The sequence below is a fragment of the Panthera tigris genome, chromosome X (genome assembly GCF_018350195.1).
Source record: "Panthera tigris isolate Pti1 chromosome X, P.tigris_Pti1_mat1.1, whole genome shotgun sequence".
NCBI classification, from domain to species: domain Eukaryota; kingdom Metazoa; phylum Chordata; class Mammalia; order Carnivora; family Felidae; genus Panthera; species Panthera tigris.
Window position 1 is genome coordinate 61,382,145 of NC_056677.1, and position 16,025 is coordinate 61,398,169.

Genomic DNA, 16,025 nt, shown 5'->3' on the forward strand with positions numbered 1-16,025 from the left:
ATATACTAGTTTGTTCTAAGTTGATTTCAAGTTACATTTGAACACATTCTAAAACTGCATTTTTATCCCATCACCATGTTTTATTTTTTGATATTCACATTATGCATCTTTTCGTTGTGTGTATCCTTTAACTAATTGTTGTTATCATTATTTTTACTACTTTTACCTTATAACCATCATAATAGTTTGATAAGAGTTTAATCCAATTCCTTTACTATGTATTTACTTCTACCATGAGATATTTACTTTAGTATGTGTTCTTCTTGTTAATTAGAGCCCTTTCTTTTCAGCTTAAAGCAGTTCCTCTAACATTTCTTGCAGGGCTGGTTTATTGGTGGTGAACTCCCTTAATTTATATTTGTGTAGGAAATTTTTTATCTCTCCTACAATTCTGAATGATAACCTTGCTGGGTAGAGAATTCTTGTTTGTTTGTTTGTTTGTTTTTCCTTTCAGCACTTTGAATATATCATGCCACTCCATTCTGGCCTGCAAAGTTTTGCTGAGAAATCTGCTGATAGTCTTATGGGAGGGGGGTTCCTTGTATGTAAAAAGTTGTTTTTCTCTTGCTGCTTTTTTTTTTGAAAGCAGAAAACAGTTTTATTAAGGACAGTACACTCTCAAGGTGGGAGAGCAAGCAAAACCAGAGGTGAAAACTGCCCTGATGTTACAGGGGTCCTTTCCTTTTATGTGATTAGAGTCCTGCATCATGGATAAGGTGGTCTCTAATGGAGGCTGCTTTTAATGCTTTGGAGGACTCCTCTCACAGGTTGGGAGGGAGAGTTTTTAACCCTACAAGGTCTGTACTGAATTATCATGGTAGCCTTCCTCCAACGGGGGGCGGGGGGACTATATTGCAATGCAACTACATTATAATGAATCTAGGGGTGATCCTGGGGCAAAGGTGGAACCGGAGAGCACATGCTCTGCATTGTGGCTCTTGGTCTGTTAGCTCCAGGGTCTTGAAAATCACAAGATCAGGATGTTGTAAGCCACAGAGTCAGGATATTGTGTCCTCAGTCTTCTAATATGTAACCTATTTATCATCATCCTTGCCTCCAGCTCATGTCTAAATAACTGCCTACTCTATCATTCCCTGTTTAAGGACTTAGGGCTCTGAAATCTTTCAGGTCAAGAGATGAAGTTTCCTTGGGGTGTTCCTTCCACTGCTCATATCTGGCTTCTACCTAACATTCCTTCCTGCTGCTTTAAGCTGAAGGAGGATGTTGGAAAATATGGATCCACTATTCTTGCTGTCAGGTAGAAGGAATTCCCAGCTTTAAAGTCCATCCAGGGTTCTCATGTAGATGGAGGTGTTTTGAGTAGAGATGGTCTGATAGTCTCAGTGTTTGCAGGCTTACTTGGAGTTTTATTGCTTATAGTCTTGAGGACACAAATCTTAGAAGTAAATTAAATAAGAGTGGTCCTGCAAGAAGGAGAACTATTATGGAAATTAGGGGCCCCAGAAAAGGAAGTAGCCATGATAGCCAGGGCCAGGAATTTTTCCAATTTGACCATCCTCAGTTAGCTTGATCATGAAGCATCCTAGCATTTTGTAGGAAAATTTTGATGTCTTGTTGTACCTGGACACTTTTATGAACCCCAAAACAGCATTCTTCTAGTAATGCACAGGTTTCCCCACTTTCTGTTGTAAGGACATCAAGGGCCTGACAGTTCTGTAAGACCATAGCCACTAAGGAGTTCATTTGTACCTAGGTATCAGAGAAGGTGGCTGCAATGTCCTCATTTATTTTGGCAGGGACTTAGATAGATTATAATAAATTTGGTGAGAGTCATGGGTGCTGTAGATTCCTGTGGCCACTCCTGAAATGCCAAAAAGAGAGAAGATTTCTACCAAGCTAAGTATCAAAGGCACACCCTGTTTGGTGTGTCTTAAACTGGTGATGGTGGGGAGGGGCATGGGGACTAATCCTTCAAGGTAGGAAAATTGAGGGAGGACACAGGCCAAGGTGAAAATCTCTGCCCAATTTGTGGGGAGACAGGAATAACACTTGTTGCTTCAGACAGAGAGGATCTGGCTGACATTGGGAGGCACCCATGTGCATGATAAAAGACCCTTGGCTATCCAATTAGGTGGGGACCTATATTTCCACAAGAAGGTTATTGCTCAGGTTGCAAAGGAAATAAGATTAAAACATGGGGCTCCAGAGGAGGAAGGAAAAGGGGTGGATGAATTTTACTGACCATGTTTCTAATGAGTAGTCCCTTACCCCTGGGCTAGGTATAGTTTTCCTTTGGTGGAGTTAAAATAAATCAAGATGCCATGTTTTAGGAACTTGGTTATGAGCAGCTGGAGTCCTTGTCACACCTCAAGGTGGACAGAGTATTGTTACTTATTAGGATAAGCAGATAGGTTCTTTAGGTCTATTAGTGCAGGAGTGATGGTGACCATACATCCTGGCAGCCCATCGTCCCATATCCTAGGGTCTACTGACAAAACCTCTTCTAAAGAACTGGGTTCAAGAATTTCTTCAATTAGGAGTTATAGGGAGACTCTGGTAGCTGTTGTTCCTCCCAGAATAAGCCTAGCTCCTAGTTTGTATAATATGTCTCTTCCCACTAGGGTCCAAGGGCACTCCAGCATAAACAGGAAGGAGTGGGAAAAGGTGTAATCTTCCCACAGGCAACATAAGAGGGGTGAAGGGCTTAGTTATTAGTTTGCCTGACACTTCCATCACTTTACAGGAGTCTTGGGAGAAGGGTCCAGAGAATGAGGTCAGGACAGAGTAGGTGGCCCCAGTATCCATAAATAAAGTTGTTGTTTTACCTGCCACATCCATCTTTACACATGGCTCCAGTACATCGATGGTTACTTCTTACAGGGGGACTGACTAGAGCAGAGGACCCCTTTAATCCATTACCATAAGTGGAGTAGCAGTTTCTGAATCTGGGGTTCTTTGACCTTGGGGGCAATTAGCTGCCCAGTGTCCTGTATGCTGACATTTAAGACAGGGTGTTTTTGGGGGAGGCTTGTCCTTATTAGGACATTCTCACACCCAGTGGCCAGTCCTGCTGATCAGGCATTTACCTGATCCTTTTCCAGGACAGAGTATGACATACTGAGATTGGGCTTGGCTCTGTAGGGCCACTAGCAATTGGGCCTGCCTTCCTTCCTTGGATCCTTCTCCCGAGGTTTGGCCTTTCCTTTTTGGTCCCTGTTATAAAGGACAGTAGTTGTTGCTGAAAGGAATTCTTCAAGAGTGGTATCCATTTCTCTTACCAGTTTTTGCAGCTTCCAGCTGACATCTGGAGCAGACTAAGAGAGGAATTTGTCTTAGTATTACCTGTACCTCAAAAGACTGAGGATCAAGATTAGTATATTTAGTCACAGCCTCTTCGAGTGTTTCCAGAAAGTTGGTTGGGTTCTCATTTGGCTCCTGGCTGACTTCAGCTACCTTAGAGTAGCAGATGGGTTTTTATCAGCTGGCTTTAAAACTTGCCTTAACACAGATGAGAAAGTGGTCTAATTCTCATCTCTCTGAAGGTTGCTTATAATCCCATCCTGCCTCTATGGGAGGGACAGCAGTCTCTCCTATTGGGTATTTGGTATCAGAAAGGTAAGACTATTAGCATATGCCCTGGCTTCCTTAAGAACCCTTTTCCTTTTTGGTCGATGAAAGAGTCTTCCCTAGGATGATCATCACATCTTTCCAAGACACATTATAGGCCAAGTTCAGATGCTTAAAGGCTTCTATGTAATCATCTGGATTATCAGAAAACTTTCTCAGGTCTTTTTAATATGTTCAAGCTCTATTAAAGAGAAAGGTTTATGAGTAACCTGAAATTCAAACTCCCTGCCTGCTTCAACCAGGGAGCACAGCTTAGGGTGGGAAGCCCCTGGATATGGAAGCAGTAAAGGGAGAGGGTCACAGGTTGAGAGAGGTGGACACAAACCTCCTGGCCTGAGAGGAGGAGCAGAGGGAGGAATAGAGGGTGGAGAAGGAGGCTTAAGCAGTGACAATGCCTTTTGAGGTTCCTTCTCACAGAAGACCTGAGCTGCTCTCAATAAGGAGTCCCTTTTGGCTTCTGCAAGGAGAGCCATGTCAATATTACAGGTTTTACAGAGGTCCTCCACATCTCTGAAGGCGAAGGAATCCTGGACATAAAGAATTTCACTCCACTTTCTGTGAAGTTTACAATAGAGATCTAGCTGAAGTACAGTGTTGTAGTCAAGGCTCCATTTAAAAGTCAAACAACTCCATCATTCAACTTATACTGGGGCCACACAGTTTTGAGGAGATGAGCCTCTTCCTCTTTAAGGTCTCAGAGTCAAAGAGTGACCAGCCAATGGGCTGGAATGCAACCCAGGTGGGACTCAGGAGGAATTGTAGACATTTGGCTATCCATCTGGAAGAGACAAAGCAGGAAAGTTAGAGAACTCGGTGTCCTGAAGTCTAAGCTCTTGGACTCAAAAGGAGAGGCATCACTTTCACTGTGAACTAGGAGGACTCCAGGTTAGCAGTCATTCTGGTGAGTCCTCTTGGATTCAGCCTTAGTTGTCCCAATTGTCTCAGGCAGTCCTGAGAAGGTCTGGGTGGGCTCTTTCATCTTTCCCTCCTGTGTTTTTTCTGCCCAAAGCCAGTGGCCTATGGTGATGTGTCCAGGGCTGGAATGGAGTCCCCTACGGGTGGCATCCTTCCATATGCAGGCCACCTCTAAGTTACAGGTAGCCTTTCAGCTGAGGTATTGGATGATAACTAGAGAGGCAAAAGTTTCCAGCTGGGTAAAGGAAAGAGACTGGGAAAAAGTCTCTTCCAGTATCTATCCCTTGGAAGAAGATCCTCGACTTTGACAAAAGTCCAAGTGTAGCTGTGGCAGAGGCCTCCGATGTGGGAAACACTATGGCACTGCATATGATATATTAAAAGACAGGCTAGAAGGATAAGGTTAGACTGCTGGGGGTTAGAAGATTGAGCCAAGAAAGGACAATAGTGAAGATGGTGGTGGCCAGCAGACATGCAACAAGGAAACCCATGACAGGAGACTTGAGATGGTAAGTTGAGAGCTTCACAGACTAGTGGTCCCCAGCAGTAATAATGAAGAGGCTTAAAGTAATGATGAGTTAAAACACTCTAAGGAAGGCAGGGCTGGTTGGGGGGGGGGAGTTTGGGAGAATATACCTTGAAGGCGATGGTCCACTAGGAATTCAAGTTTGAATTGGTTGAGGAGACAGGTGCCAGCCATGAAAGGGGTAACTCAAACTGTTGTCTTCTAGAGGAGGCAAACAAGCAGAGTTAGAGGCAAAGGAATCCCAGTCACAGCACCAAAAGATGTGTGTCTCTCAGCATTGTGTCTCTTAGCACTTGGCACTGACACAATAAAGAATTAGAAATCAGGATTGAGCTTCGGAAGATGGCAGCGTAGGAGGAAGGTGAGCTCACCTCGTCCTGCTGATCACTTAGGTTCCACCCACATCTGCCTAAATAACCCAGAAAACCACCAGAAGACTAGCAAAATGGACTCTCCGGAGCCAAGCATAGACAAGAGGCCCACGGAAGAGGGTAAGAAGGGCTGAGAGGTTGTGCATGCTACACGGACTGGTGGAAGGGAGCCGGGGGGGTGGAGGGGCAGCCCGCCCAGCAAGGCAGAATCCCCGAGTCTGGCTTGCAAAAGCGGAGGGGCTGGACTTCTTGAGATCTGACAGCCAGAGGGACTTAACATCTGGAATGTTATAAGACAACAGCTCTGCTCAGAGAGCAGGAAGGTAAGAGGACACCGGGAGGGAGAGGTGTTGAACCCTGGAAGACAGAGCTCAGCTCTGCGAGGAACAAAGATGCTGACCAGCACCATCTCCCTCTCCCACACCCCAGCCGAAATCCCAAAGGAAGCCAGTTTCTGTCACCAAACTTACTTGCACCACACACCCAACGCTGTGCTCCTGTGGATCCATCACTCCAATGGGTTGGCCTCCATGTCGGTGCTGTAGGGCCCCTCCCACAGGGGACCACTGATGGCAAACGAGCTGAGCCTGCCCCTCCTGCCCTTGTGTACTTTGTGGATCTACCCCGGCTAATATGCCAGATCCCATCAAAGCAGCACCATAAACCTGGCAGTGTACAAGTAGCCCAGACAGGCACCACACCAGTCCACAGTGAGTCCTTCCCCTGGGAGAGGGGAAGATAAGGTACACACCAGTCTGTGGCCCCAGTGGTGGGCTGGGGAGAGACATTGGGTCTGACTGCAGCCCCACCCACCAACACAAGTTACTCCAGACAGCACAGGGGAAGTGCCCTGCAGGTTGGAGCCACCACAGGGACTACTCAAAATGATGAAACGAAAGAATTCTCCTCAAAAGAAACTCCAGGAAGTAGTGACAGCTAATGAATTGATCAAAAATGATTTAAACAATATAACGGAACAAGAATTTAGAATAATAGTCATAAAATTAATCGCTGGGCTTGGAAAAATGTATAGAGGACAGCAGAGACTCTATTGCTACAGAGATCAAGGGACTAAGCAATAGTCATGAGGAATTAAAAAATGCTATAAATGAGGTGCAAAATAAAATAGAGATGACCCCAGCTCGGATTAAGAGGCATAGGAGAGAATAGGTTAATTAGAAGATAAAATTATGGGAAAAGAGAGAGCTGAGAAAAAGACAGATAAAATAATCCAAGAGTATGAGGTGAGAATTAGAGAACTAAGTGATACAATCAAATGGAACAATATACTTGTAATAGGAAATCCAGAAGAGGAAGAGAGAGAGAAAGGGACTGAAGGTGTACTTGAGCAAACCATAGTTGAGAACTTCCCTGATCTGGAGAAGGAAAAAGTCATTGAAATCCAAGAGGCACAAAGAACTCCCTTCAGATGTCACTTGAATCAAACTTCTGCACGACATATCATAGTGAAACTGGAAAAATACAAGGATAAAGAGAAAATTCTGAGAGCAGCTAGGGATAAACAAACTGTAACATATAAAGGGAGACGGATAAGACTTGTGGCAGACCTATCTACTGAAACTTGACAGGCCAGAAAGGAATGGCAAGAAATCTTCAATGTGATGAACAGAAAAAAATATGCAGCCAAGAATCCTTTATCCAGCAAGTCTGTCATTCAGGATAGAAGGAGAGATAAAAGTCTTCCAAAACAAACAAAAACTGAAGGAATTTATCACCACTAAACCAGCCCTGCAAGAGATCCTAAGGGGGATTCTATCAGTGAAATGTTGGAAAGATCACAAAGACTACAAGCATGAAACCTACAGACATCACAATGACTCTAAACCCATATTTTTCAATAATAACACTGAATGTAAATGGACTAAATGCTCCAATCCAAAAGACATAGGGAATCAGAATGGATAAAAAAACAAGACCCATCTATTTGCTGTCCACAAAAGACTCATTTTAGATCTGAGGACACCTTCAGATTGAAAGTGAGGGGATGGAGAACTATCTATCATTCTACTGGAAGTCAAAAGAAAGCTGGAGTAGCCATACTTATATCAGAAAAATTAGACTTTAAATTAAAGGCTGTAAAAGAGATGAAGAAGGGCATTATATAATAATTACAGGGTCTATCCATCAGGAAGAGCTAACAATTATAAATGTCCATGTGCCAGATACAGGAGCCCCCAAATACATAAAACAATTAATCATAATTGTTTCAAGAAACCTTATTGATAAGAATGTGGTAATTGCAGGGGACTTTAATATTCCCCTTAGAGCAATGGATAGATCATCTAGACACAGGATCAATAAAGAAACAAGTGCCCTGAATGATACACTGGATCAGATGGACTTGACAGGTATATTTAGAACTCCGCATCCCAAAGCAACAGAATAAACTTTCTTCTCAAGTGCACATGGAGCATTCTCCAAGATAGATCACACACTGGGTCACAAAACAGCCCTTCATAAGTAGAAAAGAATTGAGATCATACTATGCACACTTTCAGGCCACAATGCTAAGAAACTTGAAATCAACCACAGGAAAACATCTGGAAAACCTCCAAAAGCATGGAGGTTAAAGAACACCCTACTAAAGAATGAATGGGTCAACCACGCAATTAGAGAAGAAAATTAAAAAATATATAGTAACAAATGAAGATGAAAATATAACAATCCAAACGCTTTGGGATGCAGCAAAGGCAGTCCTGAGAGGAAAATACAGCAATCCAGGCCTATCTCAAGAAACAAGAAAACAAGAAAAAATCCCAAGAAACAAGAAAAATCCCAAATATAAAATCTAACAGCACACCTAAAGGAAATGGAAGGAGAAAAGCAAAGACACCCCAAACCCAGCAGAAGAAAAGAAATAATAAAGATCAGAACAGAAATAAACAATATAGAATCTAAAAAAACTGTAGAGCAGATCAATGAAACCAAGAGTTGGTTTTTTGAAAAAATAAACAAAATTGATAAACCTCTACCCATGCTCTTCAAAAAGAAAAGGGAGATGACCCAAATAGATAAAATCAAGAATGAAAATGGAATTATTACAACCAATCCCTCAAAAACACAGGCAATCACCAGGGAATACTATGAAAAATTATATGCCAACAAAATGGACAACCTGGGAGAACTGGACAAATTTCTAAGCGCCCACAGACTTCCAAAATTCAAACATGAAGAAATAGAAAACTTGAACACACCCATAACTAGCGAAAAAATTGAATCAGTTATCAAATATCTCCCAACAAATAAGAGTCCAGGACCAGATGACTTCCCTGGGGAATTCTACCAGACATTTAAAGCAGAGATAATGCCTATTCTTCTCATGCTGCTCCAACAAATAGAAAGGGAAGGAAATCTTCCAGAGTCATTGTATGAAACCAACATTCCTTTGATTCCCAAACCAGACAGAGACCCAGAAAAAAAAAACAACTACAGGCCAATATCCCTGATGAATATGAATGCAAAAATTGTCAACAAGATACTAGCAAATGGAATTCAACAGCATATAAAAAGAATTATTCACCATGATCAAGTGGGATTCATTCCTGGGATGCAGGGCTGGTTCAACATTCGCAAATCAATCAATGTGATACATCACACTACTAAAAGGAAAGATAAGAACCATATGATCCTGTTAATAGAAACAGAAAAAGCATTTGACAAAATTCAGCATCCTTTCTTAATAAAAACCCTCGAGAAAGTCGGGATAGAAGGAACATACTTAAACATCATAAAAGCCATTTATGAAAAGCCCACAGCTAATATCATCCTCAATGAGGAAAAACTGAGAACTTTCCCCCTGAGATCAGGAACATGACAGGAATGTCCGCTCTCACTGCTGTTGTTTAACATAGTGTTGGAAGTGCTAGCATCAGCAATCAGACAACAAAAGGAAATCAAAGGCATCAAAATTGGCAAAGATGAAGTCAAGCTTTCGCTTTTTGCAGATGACATGATATTATACAGAAAACCCAATAGACTCCACCAAAAGTCTGCTAGAACTCATACATGAATTCATCAAAGTCACAGGATACAAAATTTATGTACAGAAACCAGTTTCATTCATATACACTAATAATGAAGCAACAGAAAGACAAAGAAACTGATCCCATTTACAATTGCACCAAGAACCATAAAATACCTACGTATAAACCTAAGCCAAGATGTCAAAGATCTGTATGCTGAAAACTATAGAAAGCTTATGAAGGAAATGGAAGAAGATATAAAGAAATGGAAAAACAATCCATGCTCATGGATTGGAAGAATAAATATTGTTAAAATATCAATACTACCCAAAGCTATCTACACATTCACTGCAATCCCAAGCAAAATTGCACCAGCATTCTTCTCGAAGCTAGAACAAGCAGTCTTAAAATTTGTATGGAACCACAAAAGACCCTGAGGAACCAAAGTAATTTTGAAGAAGAAGACCAAAGCAGGAGGCATCACAGTCCCAGACCTTTGCCTCTACTACAAAGTTGTAATCATAAAAACAGCATGGTATTGGAACAAAAACAGACACACAGACCAATGGAATAGAATAGAGACTCCAGAATTGGACCCACAAAAGTATGGCCAACTAATCTTTGACAAAGCAGGAAAAAGTATCCAATGGAAAAAAGACAGTCTCTTTAACAAATGGTGCTGGGAGAACTGGACAGCAACATACAGAACAATGAAACTAGACCACTTTCTCACACCATTCACAAAAATAAACTCAAAATGGATGAAGGACCTGAATGTGAGACAGGAAACCATCAAAACCCTAGGGGAGAAAGCAGGAAAAAACCTCTCTGACCTCAGCTGCAGCAATTTCTTACTTGACACACCTCCAAAGGCAAGGGAATTAAAGGCAAAAATGAACGATTGAGACCTCATGAAGATAAAAGGCTTCTGCACTGCAAAGGAAACAATCAACAAAACTAAAAGGCAACTAACGGAATGGGAAAAGATATTTGCAAATGACATATCAGACAAAGGGATAGTATCCAAAATCTATAAAGAGCTCACCAAACTCCACACCCAAAAAACAAATAATTCAGTGAAGAAATGGGCAGAAAACATGAATAGACACTTCTCTAAAGAAGACATCCAGATGGCCAACAGGCACATGAAAAGATGTTGAACGTCTCTCCTCATCAGGGAAATACAAATCAAAACCACACTGAGATACCACCTCACGCCAGTCAGAGTGGCTAAAATGAACAAACCAAGAAGACTGTAGATGCTGGAGAGGATGTGGAGAAACAGGAACCCTCCTGCATTGTTGGTGGGAATGCAAACTGGTGCAGCCGCTCTGCAAAACAGTGTGGAGGTTCCTCAAAAAATTAAAAATAGATCTACCCTATGACCCAGCAATAGCACTGCTAGGAATTTACCCAAGGGATACAGGAGTGCTGATGCATAGGGGCACTTGTACCCCAATGTTTATAGCAGCACTTTCAACAATAGTCAAATTATGGAAAGAGCCTAAATGTCCATCAACTGATGAATGGATAAAGAAATTGTGGTTTATATACACAATGGATTACTACGTGGTAATGAGAAAGAATGAAATATGGCCTTTTGTAGCAATGTGGATGGAACTGGAGATTGTTATGCTAAGTGAAATAAGTCATACAGAGCAAGACAGATACCATATGGTTTCACTCTTATGTGGATCCTGAGAAACTTAACAGAAGACCTTGGGGAAGGGGAAGGAAAAAAAAGGTTAGAGAGGGACGGAGCCAAAGCATAAGAGACTCTTAAAAACTGAGAACAAACTGAGGGTCGATGGGGGGTGGGAGGGAAGAGAGGGTAGGTGATGGGTATTGAGGGGGCACCTGTTGCGATGAACACTGGGTGTTGTATGGAAACCAATTTGACAATCAATTTCATATTAAAAAAAAAAAGAATTAGAAATCAGTGCCCAAGGTGAAAGCAGAAGTTTCATAAAAGACAGTACACTCTCAAGTTGGGAGAGCAGGCAGACCCTGCCTCCCTTGCTACTTCTAATATTATCTCTTTATCTTTTGACATTTTAATGATAATGTGTATTGATGTGAGCCTTTTGGGTTCATCATGTTTGGAATTATCTGAGATTCCTGGATTTCCATGTCTGCTTACTTCCTCAAGTTTGGAAAGTTTTCAGTCATTATTTCCTCAAATTTTTTTTTCTGCCTTATTTTTCTCCTCCTCCTGAGACCCCAATAATGTAAATGCTTTTCTTCTTAGTTGTGTCCCATAGGTCTCTTACTAGATCTTCAATTTTTAAAACTTCTTTTTGCTTTTGCTGCTCTGTTTTGGTGAGTTCCATTATTCTGACTTTCAGATCACTGATTTTTTTCCTGCTTCATCTAATCTGCTGTTGAACCCCTCTAAAATCTTTTAAATCAGTTACTGTATTTTACACCTGTTTCTTCTTTTTGGTACCTTTTATATTTTTTATACTTTGCTGAAGTTCTCACTGTATTCATTCGTTCATCTCCCATGTCTGGCAAGCATTTTTATGACCATTACTTTAAACTCTTTATGAGGTAAATTACTTGTTTCTATTTTATTAAAGTTTTTTCCTGGGGTTTTATCTTGTTCTTTCATTTGGAACAAATTCTGTTTTCTCATTTTGCTTGACTCTCTGTCTCTATGTGTTATGCAAGACAACTATAATCTCATAGTTTTTAAAGGTTGGCCCTTTGTAGGATGTAAACTTTGTTTATCCTTCTCCTAGTTTTTAGTTGTCTCTTGAACTGTCTATTCAATTGTTTCAGACCCCTGGTGCCCAGAAATGCAGTTCCCCTGGCTACCATAGCCCAGCACTCAAGGGTCATCCTCTGTATGGGCTATATATGCCCACTGCCTTTAGGGGACTGTGAAAGGTGGGGTATTCATCTGCTACAAGGGTGACATGATGGATGGTGGTGTTTGTCAGCTTTCTTTGACAGTGCTGCAGGAGTGGTGTAGGCTGGCAGAAACTAGAGTGAAAAAATTGCACCTGCTAGCACCAGTGCTAACAAGGTAAAGGGAGAACATAAAACTGGCATCCATTAGCACTTCTGTCCCTGGTGAGAGTCTCAACAGGCTTTTGATCCCCTGGAAAATTCTTTAAGATTAACAAATGAATCTCCTTCACATGTGGTCTAGCCTCTTTTCAAACTGCTGCTTTTGTGCTGGGTCCCAGAGTAAGTGAATCTGCATGTGAATCTTTTAAGTGTGGAATCTCCTCCCTATAGCCCCATGGTTCTCCTGGAAGTATGCCCTACTGCTTTGACAAACCAGATATATTGGGGCCTTATCTATCCAGTGCAGGTCTAAGGGTTGTGGTACCTGATGTGGAGCACAAACCACTTACTCCTCAAAGAGGATTTCCTTATTTGGAAGATCTCTCCAGTGGATTGCCACTCCAGGGATGGAATTTTTAATGACACCACAACTCTACTTCACCTACCTCTTTCAGTGTGGCCCTTTTATTCTTTATTGTAGACTAGTTATTCAGCCAGTTCTCAGTTTTCTTTTCAGAGGAAATTGTTCCATTCATATCTTATTTTTGTTGTTGTTGTTTCTGTGGGAGAAAGTGAGTTCAGGATCTTCCTACAGCACCATCTAAATTTTTTTTTCATTGAAGTATAATTGACACACAATGTTACATTAGTTTAAGGTGACCAACTTTGTGATATGACAAGTTTATATATCATGCTATGTTCACCAAAGTGTGGCAACCATCTGTCTCATTACATCATTATTGTAATGTCATTTACTGTACTCCTTATGCTGGGCCTTTGATTCCCATGACTTATTCATTCCATAACTGGAAGTCTGTATTGCCCTCTCCCTTTCACCTGTTTTCCCATCCCTACATCAAACTCCCCTCTGGCAAACGTCAGCTTGTTCTTGTATTTATGTCTGCTTCTGCTTTTGTTTATTCATTTTTTTTAGATTCCACATATGAGTGAAATCATATGGTATTTGTACTTCTCAGTGTGATTTATTTCACTTATCATATTACCCTCTAGCTCCATTCATGTTGTTCCAATGACAAGCTCTCACCTGTTTTTCTTATTTGTGTGTGTGTGTGTGTGTATACATATACACATGATATATATATATAGTATTAGGTACTCCAATATTGAATTCATAGATATTTACAAGTGCTATATCTTCTTATCATTATGCAGTGCTCTTCTTTGTCTCATGTTACAGTCTTTGTTTTAAAGTCTATTTTGAAAGTGGGTGATGGGAATTGAGTAGGGCACCTGTTGGGATGAGCACTGGGTATTGTATGGAAACCAATTTGACAATAAATTTCATATTAAAAATAAATAAATAAAGCCTATTTTGTCTGATGTAAGTATTGTTATCCTGGCTTTTTTAAACTTCCATTTGCATGAGATATCTTTTTCCATCCTTTCATTTTTAGTCTTAATGTGTCTTTAGGTCTGATGTGAGTTACTTGTAGGCACCATATAGATGAGTCTTACTATTTATTCATTTCATCATTGTGTGTCTTTTGATTGGAACATTTAGACCATCTACATTTATTTTTTTAATTTTTAATTTTTTTTAATTTTTTAACGTTTATTTATTATTGAGAGACAGAGCATGAGTATGGGAGGGGCAGAGAGAGGAGGAGACACAGAATCTGAAGCAGACTCCAGTCTCTGAGCTCTCAGCACAGAGCCCAACATGGGGCTCAAACTCACAAACCGTGAGATCTTGACCTGAGCCGAAGTCGGACGCTTAACTGACTGAGCCACCCAGGCGCCCCTAGACCATCTACATTTAAAGTAATTATTGATGGGTATGTACTTACTGCAATTTTGTTAATTATGTTCTGGTTATTGTTGTAGTTTTTTTTTCTGTTCCTTTCTTCTTCTCTTATCTTGTGATTGATGATTTTCTGTAGTGTTATGCTTATATTTTTCCTTTTTATTTTCTGTGTATCTGTTATAGGTTTTTGATTTGTGGTTATCATGACATTCATATATAACATCCTCAAGTATATAGCAGTCTATATTAAGTTAACAGTCATGTAAGTTTGAACACATTCTAAAAGAAATTCCTTTTTACTCCCCTCTCTACATTTTATGCATATGTTGTCATATTTTATGTATTTTATATTGTAAGTTCCCTGAACTATTTTTAACATATAACTGATTTTACTACTTTTGTCTTTTGACCTTCATACTAGGTTTATAAGTGATTGCTCTGCTACCTTTACTGTATGTTTCTTTTTGTTCACGAAATATTTTCCTTTCATATTTTCCTTACCTTTAATTTTGGCCTTTTATTTTTACTTCAATATGTCCTTTTAACATTATTTGTAAGGCCTGTTTAGTAACGATGAACTCCTATAACTTTCGTTTGGGAAACTCTTTAACTTAAATTCAAATCTGAATGATAACCTTGCTAGACAGAATACTCTTGAATGCAGTTTTTTTCTTCCAGAACTTAAAATATATTATGACACTTTCTTCTGATCTGCAATATTTTTGCTTAAAAATCCACTGATAGACTTATGGATTTTTTTCTTGTATGAAACTAGTTGCTTCTACATTGCTGGCCTTCAAATATTCTCATTTTTAATCTTTGACACTTTAATTATTATGTGTCCTGGTGTGGACCTCCTCGGATTTATTATGTTTGGAACTTTCTGTGCTTTCTGAACCTGGATGTCTATTTCCTTCCCTAGGCTAGAGGAGATTCCAGCTATTATTTCTTCAAATAAGTTTTCTGCCCTTTTCTCTCTCCCTCTTCCCCCTCCTCCTCCTCCCCCTCCTCCTCCCCCTCCTCCTCCTTCTCCCCCTCCCCCTCCTCCTCCCCCTCCCCCTCCCCCTCCTTCTCCCCCTCCTCCTCCTTCTCCCCTTTCTCCTCCTCCTCCTCCTTCTTCTTCTTCTTCTTCTGGCATCTCTATAATGTAAGTGTTTGTTTGCTTTATGTTGTCCAAGATGTCGCTTAATCTATCCTAACTTTTTTCTTTTCTCTTTTTGCTGCTCAGCTTGTGTGCTTTCCATTACCTTATGTTCCAGATCACTAATTTGTTCTTCTGCATTTTCTAATCTAATATTGATTTTCTCTTGTGTATTTTTTATTTTAGTTACTGTATTTTTCATCTCTGATTTGTTCTTTTTTATTGTTTTTATATTTTGTTGAAATTCTCAGTAAGTTTATTTCCTGTTTTATCCAGTTTGGTGAGCATCTTTATGAGCATTATTTTGAAGTTCTTTATGAGAATTATTTTGAAGTTCTTATCAGGAATGTTGCTTATCTTCACTTCATTTAGTTCTTTTTCTGGCACTTTGTCTTGTTCTCCTCATTTTGCTTGACTTTCTGTGTTTGTTTCTATGAATTATGTAGAACAACTATTCTCCTAAACTAGAAGGAATATGTATGGCTGTCCACTTTGTACACTGTGCCTGATCATTTTGGATAGCTGGCTGGAGCTGTGCCTGTTGTGGGATGGGGTTTTGAGGGTACTCTGTGCTAGAGTCAACCTGATGGAGTGGCCAGAGCCAAAGTGTGTGTGGGCTGGGGGTATTCCCAGGTCTTTGTGCAGAGGGTGTCCTGGCTGGACAGCTGAAGTTGAACTGGGTGCAAGCTTGGAGATCCTGTGTCATTCTGTGGAAGGGGCACCC